Source organism: Anser anser (assembly GCF_964211835.1).
Source record: "Anser anser genome assembly, chromosome: 2".
Taxonomy (NCBI): domain Eukaryota; kingdom Metazoa; phylum Chordata; class Aves; order Anseriformes; family Anatidae; genus Anser; species Anser anser.
The window spans coordinates 86,904,184-86,917,456 of record NC_139721.1 but is presented as its reverse complement, the minus strand read 5'-3'; the positions used below and the strand labels follow the sequence as shown (position 1 = coordinate 86,917,456).

Genomic DNA, 13,273 nt, shown 5'->3' with positions numbered 1-13,273 from the left:
AATGTGTTAACATAATTTACCACAAACTTTCAAGAGTCTAAAAAAGTCTACTCATTTAGATTCTACTGAAAGAACAATATTATAACGATATATGAAGTGTATGAAGAGTGGCTATTGAATGACAATTCCTTCCACCCTGTGTATAATCATGTTTGATTTCCCTAGGACAATTAAGAAAAAAAAAAGACTCATGTTTTTCTTTAATAAATTACCTAAAAATTCAAGAGGCATAGCGCTGTAAAGAGAATTTAGGGACAACCCACTACAGTTAATGTTATTATTGTTAGAACATCAAAAGTTTTTCTACAAAAATGCTTATTACTTGTGAGCATCATTTTTTCAATATATTAGTTGGAAATAGAAAACATGGTTTATCTGATCTCTTAAAAAAAACATTAAAAAGATCCTTTTATTAAGAAGTGATCGCTTTATCAAATTGTCTTAAAGGAAAATAACAGACATGTAGAAACCAATTGCCCTTTTCATTTTTAGCTTCGGTGGTACTGAACTTCTCTGTTTCACTTTACAAAGCAATTTGTAACCTCTGCTAAGGACTTACTTCCTTAAATTACTTTAAACATACGTACCAATGCAATCAAATTATTTTAAAGGATAAAAATAAATGAACCCAGTTCTGGGAGATGATTATGTCTTATGGAACCTTTATAGAATATAGAAATAAAAAATGAAGTTGGTATTCAAATCAAAGTAATAAAAAGTAGACAAATCTAAAACAGAAAAGAAAAATAACTGAAGAGTTAATTGGAGCTTATTTCCATACCCACCAGCCAGCAATGTAGCAAGTCAGAAAGAAGTCACCCTCATTTCTAACAATACCGAGTTCTAAAGTCCTTATTTCTTTTTTTTTCCCCCTAGAAAAATACAAACACAAATGCACACAATCTCTCACACACTAGTTTGAACACACAAAAGCCCACATATGCTTTACAAAAAGAGAAAAAAACAGCATCCAGCATAACATGCAAGAAATGGCATGATTACATTATCACATATGGCTGAGCTAGGAGGCTGCGTATTTCAGGTTTAGTGAATTAAAGTAACCACACTGCTACCATTAAGGTCAAATCTTTATTTATAACAACACAGAAAAAAAAACACGAAGTCGAAGTGGCTTTTACTTAAGGGTTTTGTGTTATTTTAACTGATAATATAACAGAGTCTTGTACAATTTGTCAGATTGCTTCTTTGCATAGCAATTTTTGAGACTTAAAAGGCCAAAGCAGAAGCAAAAGCTTCTCTTCATCCAATAGCTATTTCAATCTGGGTGCCATAAAATTTTCATGGTACTTTGAAAATATGATAACTGAACAACAGTGAGAAAAACTCTTGCTTGAATGACAGGTGTTTTGATCAACATTTAGCTGGAAAGTGTCCACAAATGTTCCTTTCTTTCATATTAATATCTTTCTTATTGAGATACATTAAGTAGAAGCCTTGCTCCATGAAACAACATTTAAGTCATTTGTAGCCTCTCACACAAGCTACTACACCTTTGTATTAACAGATTAAGTGGAGCATTTAATCAGATTTATTGATTTTATGGTGCTTTCAGAGACTTGAAAAGACATCTGATTCTATCAGTCAGACAATTTGGATGTTTTCTTCTCTTACTGTGCCTTAAGAGTCACAATTTCAGTACCATATGTATCCAGATTTGTCAAACATGTAATAAATGACTTCATTCTTATGATATCAGATTGGGGGAAAAAAAATCACAGATTTGGTCTAGATACTTAAAGGCCCACACTTCCTACTAGAAAGATTTTGGTCTTGCAAACTGACTGTTTTCTTTCCTCAGTCATTTTTTCCTGTAGTGCACAATTGCACTACAGGAATACACTACAGTGGTTGTAAAGAACCACTGATCAGTTTGTACCCTGTTATTCACATAATCTGAATTTTAGTGGTATCTAGAGACCTAGCTTCTTTAAGGAAAATTCCTGCCACAAATCCTGTACCAAGGAACACTTCAAAAAAAAAAAAGTTTATTCGTGAAGCATAGAACTGTGTCAGCAATGTTGTGTTATGAAGTATGGAAAAATGAGTTCAAATCTTATCACTACGGTAGTGACTGAATTCTCAGAAATCATATTTGCAGAAGGTTTCAGGAAAAAAAAAGGCCAGAAAATGAGAATATTTTCCTTACAAATTTTCCACTGTGTCTTGTTAATGTCAACTGACAGCTCCTAAGGTAAAAACATTACTACAAACAAAGGTACATTGATTAAACTTATACATTTATCTCTAGGAAAAAAAAAAAAAGACACAGAATAAAGTTTATCAGACTGGGGGAGCACGTTTTACTAATACTTTCATTATCTTGGCATTTTAAGGACTTACACATGTCACCCACTTCTTCACTAAAGTTCAATTTGTTTAAAAACACATGAATGTGGGCTACTAGCACACATCTATGTTTGTGTCAGAGTAACTGAATGAAAGTTTCTTGCTGTTGTTATAGTAGGGAGAAGAGAAGATAGAGCTCTAAAACATGGATTTTTCTCTTGGTATTCCTAAATAAACCAATACTTAAAAACAAAAAACACCACAAACATCTCAGTATATCCTTACTTACAGGAAAAATAATTGCAGCCAGCAGTGACAATGACTGAAGTTTTCAGCTTACATTTGATTTACCTATAATCTATTACTTAGTCTCAAAGCAAAATATAACTGAAAAAGTTCACTTTCTGGAGACAAACTAAATAATTCTGCTCCTAAATTCTTGATTTTCAACCACTTGCAAAGAATAAAGAAAAAGCTTCAGCAACAATGTAGAGACTGTTATATAAATGTCTTCAACATCATTTGCCTAAGTAATCAAGCAAAAAATAACGCATCTTAAAAGTAAAAAATCTGGTTTGATTAAAAACAAGACAAGAACAAAAGTGAATGAAAACCCACTTAAACACCTGTTTCAAATAAAAAATAAAAAAAATCAAAACCATGTGCTAACCATGGCAAGGAAAGGCAGAGTTCTTAGGCACACTTACTGAACCTAAATAAATTTATGGGATTATCTCCCAAACTATATCCTATCTAAACTCACAAATCTGTAGAAGATTTTAAGCTGAAGCAGTGCGAAGAAAACACTATGTAAATATAGCTGTGCAAAGCTGCCATATATATATGCTTTTTCTTACCTGCCATGTTTTTTTGCGCCCCCCCCCTTTTTTTTGCATTTTTTTATATGAAGTAGATAACAAGCATGAATATTAATCAACTCATAGAAAAATTGATGTGTTTGGGTTAATGTCATAGAGTGCAAAATTAACATTAAAATATTTCAAGTAAAAATAAGATTTAGGTTGCTTTAGCCTACCAGCATCATTTTTTCCTCATTTTCCATTATAAGCAGTTCATTGTTAAGCAGACCTGAACTAGACATTAAGGAGTATGATGCCACTCAAGACCCTTCAATTTCCAAAGCTCCAGGATGTTGCAATTGATTCCTACCCTTTGTTTCTAGAAGAAAGAGTATATCAGTATTGCTTGCAGAAGAGCTTGGGTTCTTTTAGAACAGCTTAAACAACATTTCATTTTGACATTTGTAAGTATTTCCAACAAACAACAAATACTTCCTCACACCCAGATAACACTGCGAGGCATCAGGCAACTGATATCTAAAACAGGCATGCTGTCAAGATTTAACTTCGCTGGACACTTTTTACCCAATACTTTTAATTAAGTCCATTACAATTCTCTGGGAAAGACAAGACATTACAACACTTCTAGGATAAGAACCACCACACTTGAAATTAATTTCACTAATTTACTTGACAATAGCAAAACTAATGACACAGTTAAAACTTAGGGACATTTCTTACAGTGCTAGTTCCAGAGCATGGGTGACTAAAAGTTGTAGTATGACTTGATACCTATCATTCCTGAGGAAGAGTCCTGGAAGTTAAATGACCTGTGACTTCTTTTTTTACTTACTTTAGACTGCTTAATTAAGGACATTTACTACACTGGACAAATCCCACGTGCATATCATTTGACCTTCATAAGGTATTAACATCTGTATGGGCATAGACCTCTAATGATAGAGAACTGCCATTATTCCTGTTTCTACACTGAAAACTGATGCAGCGTTCAAGTTCTGGCCTGTACCTATTACCGAACCCTTGAATGTTTATAACAGCCTCTCTTAGTTTGAGGAAAAACATGAAATAAAAATAAATCAAAAATCAAGCAAAGAAGTGCTCCTATGTCACCAAATACACTATTTCTACCCACTTCTGAACAGGTATTCTTATGTTTATTTTAATACATTTGCTTCTGGAAGCACTAGGAACATTCATAAAGATACTCAGAAAATATTGAAGTTACCTACACCAATTAAGCTTTAAATACATCAGGTTACAGCCAAAAGGTTGGTTGGTGATTACAAGCACCGCTATGTCACTGAACTGTACATGTGCTTCAAATCACTGTAAGAGGTTCTTGAAGACCAGGTATACAGAAGTTGAAGAGAAGAGACATCTGGAAATAAAGGGGACCAATAGGGTAAAAAACATTTTGAACAGTAATAAGTGATTAAACTAAAAAAACAATACTGTACAGCCATACATAGTCAAAATATCACTCTTTCATAGAGCTGAGTTAGAACTGATTTTTTTTTTTCCCGGGATGTTCTTTTCTTCTTGAATTAGGTCTGTTTTAATTATTTTTGGTGTTGTTGTTGTTGCCGCCAAACACATAGCCTTGTTTTCTTCAAGTTTCTGATTCTTTTCCTTATACTGGACTAAAATAAGACCTACATTATTAAGAATCAGTGTACCACCAGACAATCTTCCTTGAATAAAGAGTAATGCAGTTACTCAATGACAGAAGAACAAATCCATGCCTCCATTTTAACTCAATTTTGGCACCAGTTCTGTCTCTGGTACCATTTCTATTTGTGGAGAAAGAAACTGTATTGATTTTTCTCCTGATGCAGTCTTTAAGAGGAGTGTAGATTTAGATTAGATATAAGGAAGAAATTCTTTACTCAGAGGGTGGTGAGGCCCTGGAACAGATTGCCCAGAGAAGCTGCAGATGCCCCATCCCTGGAGGTGTCCAAGGCCAGGTTGGATGGGGCCATAAACAACTTGGTCTAATGGAAGGTGCCCCTACCCATGGCAGGGGGTTGGAATCAGATGTCTTTAAGGTCCCTTCCAGCCTCCCATAATTCTTCGATTCTTTTCACTGCTCTATACTGGCTACGTTGAGTAAGAAGTAGCAAGATTTTGCTTAGTCCATACATGCAGAAGTACACGAGATCCATATCCAAGTCCATGAGTCTCCAAATCATTGAGAATGTAAATACTCTTTTCTCCCCATTCAAAGCCTCAAATCTATATTCAGAGTACGCAAAACAAACAAACAAAAAGGACTAGGAGGACAAAGAAAAATAAATTCTTAATAAAATAGTGTAATAATAAATAAAATAAATAAATAAAAAATGAAAAAAGTCTTAATAAAACAGTATAATGGTCATGTTTGTTCTTAGAAAAGTAGGCAAAGCATGACAGAAGTCTTAGAAATCTTTATTAAGTGCTTAATAGTTTTATTTCACTGCTGAGATTTCATTTGTAAACAATAAAATGCTAGGTTATCACTAGTTTTACAGATATCTGAACTTTATGCATTATTTAAATTGTTCATGATTTCAAGAACAGAGTGAAGTATGCTAAGTCCTATTCTCATTTAAATGCTTTACTTAAAAGAAATTTCACAACTGCTTATGTCCATATTATCAAAGCAATTTTTTTAATGGTCTATACAAGCATCTATCTGGAGTGAAGACGAAGCATACTTTGAGCACAGACGATAGGTTTCAGGTATCTGTAACAACTACAGACTTTACTAGAACAGTCCAAAGGTCATTTGCACTAGTAGTTACTCATGTATATACATTAGCACACAACATTTAGAGATCACATTAGAATTCCACTAGAAAAAGTGACCCTTCGCTTACTAAAGCATCACATCTAATTTATGAGGAAGCCGTAATAAATTAGGTAGCTAAATCTCTGGCTGAAAGAGATCATAGCTGTGTGTTACCAATTAACCTTTCAATGCACAAAACCCCAAACATCTTCTAGTGATTTTGTTTTTAATTCATTGCCAATGGAAAGCATTCACATTATACAACTCGATAACTGATCTCACTTCACACACACACAAAAAGAGTTCTTCGTATAAAGAGATGGAAAAAAATATTTAATATTTTAAGTAGAATTATTTTCCTATTATTTACTTTCAATTAACAAGTCTAAAGTGGGAGTTGCGGGTTAAAAAAATGGAGGGAGAAGGAGGTGATAATCAAAACTATTAGTCAAAGTTCTGAATAAATGTGAAGTATGTCGGAATGCTTCATTTAAATTTACATGTTGTATATGTTATAGATATATACACGCACACATCTATATATTACATAATGCATTTAGTAATTCCAAAGAATAAATATTATATACTATCAGAATGTGTTACGTCTTCCAATAACTAATTTTTCAAATTCAATATAGCTTGCTTTAAACAAACATGCATTTCCTGGCACAAAAATACTTTGTTGTTAAAATTCCAGGCAAGTCTAACAGTGCTTACTCTCAATTCAGACAGTCTCAGATTTCTGGCTGCAGTGCCATTTTAATTTATATTACCAGAAGAACAAAACCAAACATCTAGAAATGAGAAAACTAGACTTACTAAAGAGCAAATACTCAAGAAAGAGGAATACAGTTGTATTAAACAGAAACAGGACAAAACAGAAACCAAAGGCATCATAAGTTTTCTTCAGAGAATGACAGTGAAAACAAAAAATGGTATGAGCTTATTTTCCTGTAAAACAAACAGAAGTGATTGTTGAGAGCTCCCTTTGGATATACAGAAGTAAAGGCTTTGCTTTCCTTCAGCCTGCTTGAAGTCTGATCTTCACATAAAAGAGACATCCCAGGATAAAGGAAGCATAATATTTATAAGCCACCACTTAAAAGAATACTTTCAGACTCACAGAAGTTCCCACAGCATATTCTAAATTGCACACTGGTATACAATCTTTTCTTCATAGACTATAATCAGGTCTCAGGCTGTTCAGGGAGGTTACAGAACAATTTTCAGCTTCCCCAAAACTGACTCTGTTGAAAGTAATCTGTGACTTCAGGATGAGGAAAGGATTTGAAACGACCAAAGGATTTGTGTTTACGGTGCTGACTGTAGCAATCTGTGTTGCTGAAGGAGAGCAAAGATGCCAGCTAGCCTGGGCTAGGAGCAAAAAGGAAAAGATGATGATGCAATAATGCTTGCATTAGGAGAAACATTAGAGAAATGCTTACTTTTCATTAGACAGTTGAGTTTCAGCTGCAACTATAGTGTTTAAATTAAAAAAAAAAAAAGTAAAAAAAATGAAAATACTACTTCATTAATTGGAGTACAATTTTGATGTTAGAGAACAAGTGAGTTAGCAAATTCTTATCACTGTACAATCCAGGCAGTTTAGGCAGATGTTGCTTCAGTTTTCTTACCTATCAGGTGCGAACAACATTTTATTTGCTTGCCTTTTTTAGCTTTGTGAACATCCTGAACTGGCTCGTGACTTGGTCAGATAATTGCTGGGGCCTGCATAAAAACAGCAGCAGGAACACTGCTCCAGGTAGAGGAAAATCTTAACCTGCTTTCAGGAACCTCTCAGAATCCCTGAGCTGACATGTGAAATGTCGCTATAAGATTACTGTAAGGACTGTGTCTCCAGGATAGCTTGCTCGTAAGTGCTGTTTTAATAATACATTCCTCTACACTACTTTGAGACAATACTAGAATCTATATTTAATATGGACACACAAGGTCTTATTTCCTCTTTATCTAGTTAAAGTGCTACATATGTTTGAACTTAATATAGGCCTCCTGGCATTTTTGCCTAACCTCCTCCTGGTCACTGGGACAGACAGACAGCAATAAGCTATAAAATTGCTCAGGTAACTTCTCAGAAATGAAAGCAGGCAGAAGATTCTACACTGGTAGTACTGTTGTCATTTTATTTTAAACTTACTGGAAAATCAGCACAGCTGCTTAACAAATTAGGGGAAACATAACAAAGGTGTGAAATTCTGTAGAAGTGTTGTCTCTTCCATACTGCAAAGGCCTTTCTTAGAACACTTTTGTGAGTCACTGATTTCTAAGGTAGCATTAGGAAAAAGATCTGAGGAATCATATGATTCTCCTGAAATTTAACATGGTAATATCAAAAAATAATAAAAAAATCTGCAGTAACACCCTTCCATCCACACAGCTGAAAGCTTTCAGACGACACACAGAGGAAGACAACTTTTGCTCTTATTAGTAATTCACCTTTGTTTAAATGCCCAACTTATTGCTTTTCAGACTGCAGGTAGTTAGTTCAATTCCCAATAAAGCAAGGCTTTATGTACATTCAAGAAGTACTTAAACTAAAGCAGCTGATTTATGCTGCTGCCTGGATCATTAGTGTGCTAGCAGGGGACTCCCAAATCATTAGTTTAAGAACTGCTACTCAGTTGTTGCTTAAAGAATTTTTGAAAGTGCTGCACCAGCATTCAGAGAACTTCAAAACATCAAGAACTTGTTCTGTACCTTGACAGTTACTTATATTTCTCAATTATTGTGACGTTTTATACTCATTTTGAAGTGCAAGAACTGCACAACTTGATGAGAAGTAAAACATCAAGCCTTCAGTACTCAATAAGTACTTTAATTGCAACACTTGCAGTTACCCAGATTGTTCTGTTATGGGCTGCAAGGAATGGTCCAGCAATTCGTGCCACTAAGGGGTTTGAAGGGTTAACATTGAGGCCTGGGTTTAGGCGAGAAGAGAACAAAGGGATTTCTTCAGAGAAAAACTGCTGACTCTGCACGGACGTGCAGTAACTTCTGACAGCCGGCCAAGAGACCACTAGATAAGGAGGAAGAATATGAGCCTCCCTGTCCGAGCGGCCCCCGAGAAACTAACAGAGACTGATAAGCAGGCGCACCTGGGAGGACTTCGGATTCGGGAAACCAATTATAATAACCCTGCCTCTTCTAGAAGTAGTAATGAATATGTATTAGCCTAGGAGCATAAAAACCAACCGCCTTATGTAACAGGTGCGCGTCCTGGTGGAGCAGAGACTCCCGGCGCACCCAGCGCTGTTTGCTTGCCTCTGTTCATTTAATAAATTGTAAACTTTGATTGTAATCCTATTTGGGACTCAGTCATTTATAACATGGGCCGATTATGTGACAGCTCCTGAGGGATACACAATATTGCAGTAAAGTAATGAATTAGCACCTCAATCAGACTACTAAACCCATTTTGTGAAGGACAAAAAGCACCTACAAGAAGGGCACAGAGCACAGCTAGTGACTGTCTTCTAAAAGACAGTATTTTTCCCATTTTAAGATTTTCTTTCTTGTTACCCATGTGAATGTAAGTAATCCACACAAGCTGTTGTTCGTGTGAACACATCCACGCAGATTCTGTACCATGAACTCCCACATGTACATAGACAGCGCTGCAGTAATCCTGAACAAAACTCTTGTGCTCTCAGCATGAGAGAAAAAAAATTGACTCATTTAGGCAGGTAACATAGTTTTAGCAGCCAGTTTTACTAAAAATCTTATGTAAAATGAGAAAGATAAAGTATTGAAGAAAAAGCATGGCAACAAAAGTCATCACCACCACCTCCTACGATAGACAGTGCCTCTCCCCCAGTTCCAGACCCTGGACTCTCATTTGGGACCCTACTGCTGATTCTCAGTAGGCTTCTGGGGAAGAGTTTCTCTTCCCCTTGATTTTCTACACTTTGCCATTAGACTTGATATGTCATCAGCTTGGACCTAGGTAATAAATATTCCTGCATGTGAACATGTCTTACATCTTTTGTCCAAAAACAAACAAAAAAAGCCACCACCTTAATTTTGGATGTTTCAATTGAACATGCTAGTGGTACGTAGGATCACTTCACTCTTCCTCACAAAAATAAATAAATAAAGGCAGTGACAAGGGTTTTTTTTTGCCTGCAAAAAAAAATGAGTCTCTCGTTTTCTCTGTTGGGATGTATAGTATAGAACAGACTTAAACACCATTTCACTTCATGTCACAACTTATCAAAATTTATAGAAAAGCTGTACATGTAGTCTTTATGCAGGTATTCACAAAAATTAACTACATTTTCAAAAAGCGATTGCTTAAAATAGGTATTTAAGTTGATATTTAAGTTAATTAACTTACACATTCTCCTACTAGATCCAAATTGATCTGCCACTGCTGATATCTAAAATTCTCCATAAAAATTTTCGTGCTCACTGGAAGTAGGTCTTCTATTTTCCAGAATAAAAGCACACAGCTTCCACTCACAATAATTCCAAATAATTCTGCAAGGATGATGACTGCAGAGAAATAACATTTGGTTTTCCCTTTCAATTAGCAGTGTGAGTTGTCATAAGATGCTGCTGCTTAAGATAGCTCCTGTCTTTCTCCTCCTGTGCTCCTGGTACAACACTAGCCAATAGGAACAGAAATTAGGCTAAGTATTGAACACAACTTTCTTACTTGAGTACCTCTTCATTTTCTATTGAAGCACAGAGAAAGAATAGGCTAAGTTGTTGCTACTGTTTTACTCTTTCATTTTTAATAACAAAGTGAGAAATTAATGGTGAAGAATACAGCAATATGAAGTAATTTTCATCTGAGGGAAGATGAGATGCTTTTTATGTTAAAAATTGAGTAGAGAGTGAAGAACATATGAAAAACAGCCAAACTAGAACTCTCTCCACCTAAGAATCTGAAATAGAACTAAAAGTAAAGTTTCCAGTGGTTTTATAGATGTAAAATATATATATATAAAGTCTCACTAAAGTATTTTGCAGCTCCTAAAAAAAGATGAAAATAGATTTGTTAAAGTTTCACTAATGATTTAGATATCTTAGACTACATTACAGTATGTCCTGTCTAGGGATTCACACTGTCCTTCACATACTCAGCACAACAAAGATGGAGGCAGCTGATTTATCTAAATATTTCCCTTGGTACTGAAGCAACACAAAAGTTCTATACAGATCTGAAAGACAAATAACTTAAATTGTATTTGTCAGGTTCTTCTAATAACTTGTTTCCTTGTCATTGTAACACCTACATTGTGCAGCGCTTATCTTAGTAAAACACTTCTTAAATATAATCATTTTAAGTACCTCAATTTGCTCATAACATTATTAGCATTAGCACATTGAAAGGATTTTGAAAACAGAACCTGAGAAGGGTCACGTTTACACATACACTTTCAGTCTCCATAAAGCATCTTAACAGACTGTGGGGGGTTCAATCTGCCCACATTTCGACTTTGAAAATGTCTACATCAGCTAGTCATTTAGACTCTTTACGGTCAATGGAGGGAAACATTTTTTTCACTGCAGTTCATCTTATCCTGATCTAGATATCTGTAACAGGGCACACATATTGTCTATTTCTTTCCAACAATCATAAACCTATGACCAGCCCTTGCTATCAAAAAAGATTCTTCGGTAAGTATTCTGTCATGCAAGATCCTGAAGGCCTTTTTGAGTTCTAGATTTTGATATGGGGTTCTGCCTCCAGGAGCTTCAGAACAACATTACACCTGCTCTCTCTCTCAACATTACTCTCACAACAGATTAAAAATTTCCAGAATTGAGTAGCGAAGAGGCATTCTCTTGCACATGCTTTCTTCCAGCTGAAGTCAGTCGTGTTGTCTACATGTGGTTTGGCTTCCTTTCTCCACCAATATCACACACCCTGCCTCTAAATAGCACAAATTCCTAGAGGTTTTCACAAATGCTGATTTCCCCCACATCCCATCTGTGTCTCTCTAGCATTGTGCTCTATTTTTTCTGTTATTTGGAATATACTTAGAATAAGATGTATTTTGAATGGTTTTAAGAGTCTTATATGCATATTTAGAAGGTCTTTCAGAAGAAAATGTAGCTTAACAGTCAGCTATTTTTAGATGGCCATACAAACCTTGCCTGACCTGCAAACCTTGCTACAGAATTGGCAAATCAATTATATAGGTCTGATTCCTTCAAAAATTACTTGATGTACCTGATGAAAACACATTATGCTTTGATACCTGTACATTACCAATCACTAAAAACACAGTATGAACAAATTGTTCCACGAACAGAGAAAAAAGTTATTCTTTCTATAGATTTGTGTTTGTTCCTATTTTTATGACAATGACATCAGCTCCCTAACACCCCTAACACACCCCTGCTAAACAAAAGATTAAACATGCTGCGCCTGCAGCTATTTGTGCACTGCAAGGATAGTTAGAACAAACAGGATGACTTGCTGATTAGCTGCTGCAAACAGCAGGTGGGATGCTCAAATTCTGTCCTGTCTGTCCTCCCCTCAAGGGAACACTAATGCAGTAAACCCATTCAAGCTGTTAACCAGTTGTCACACAACGTACAAACACAATGCCCCTTTAGACTTCCTTACTTATATCTTTGGTAGACAATTGTAAACCAGTTGAGAAGGAGGGACTGGCAGACATGGCCAGGCAGCTTCATTAAACCACATATAAAAAGTAGAACAGGACAAAAACAACCTAAGCATGAAATGGAAGTACAAATTCTTTTTTTTTTTTTAAACAAACAAACATACCTTTACATAAAATAAGTTCTCAAATTAAATTGTAAGACAATACATACTGAGGGACTATAATAGCTATGCAGATTCTGTTCTACTTCTCCTCCCAAGACTGTCTGGATTGACTATACTCAGCACAGCACTGTGCGCGAGAACTAGCTACAGATTTGTTAGCACTATGCTTGCCATATGTGTAGGACTTTTTGCTTAAAGAAGCGATATGAGGTGTCAATACCATTTTAGCACACTTGAAAACAGAATGAAAATTTAAGGACTGACTGCATGCATATGACCATATGGTCATATCTGTGGAAGACAGAAGGGCTACATGGAATATGTTCAATTTTTTTCCAGAACCTTAATATTAACTTGAAAATACAAGCTTTATCCCCTCAAATTTTCATCATTTAGTATTATTTTAATGAAATTGCACAAGCATAACATAAGAAACCAATACAATATCAAATATAACGGAAAGAAGAACTCAAAATCTCTTTTTTTTAAATAAGAGTCTATTTTTCTAATTTAGAACTCATCATGATTATTTCTGTCATTTGTTAAGTCATCAGTTTAAACTTGTTTTTCCTCAACTCCAACTTTAGCTGGATTGAATTCCTTTGTAAACATCCG

General features: G+C 35.3%; 1 protein-coding gene across 14 annotated transcripts in view; it reads right to left on the bottom strand.

Moving 5' to 3' along the window:
* CDH18 (cadherin 18) overlaps nt 1–13,273 on the bottom strand; it is a 543,479-nt gene that overhangs the window by 329,036 nt on the left and 201,170 nt on the right. The gene's annotated exons all lie outside the window — the stretch shown is intronic.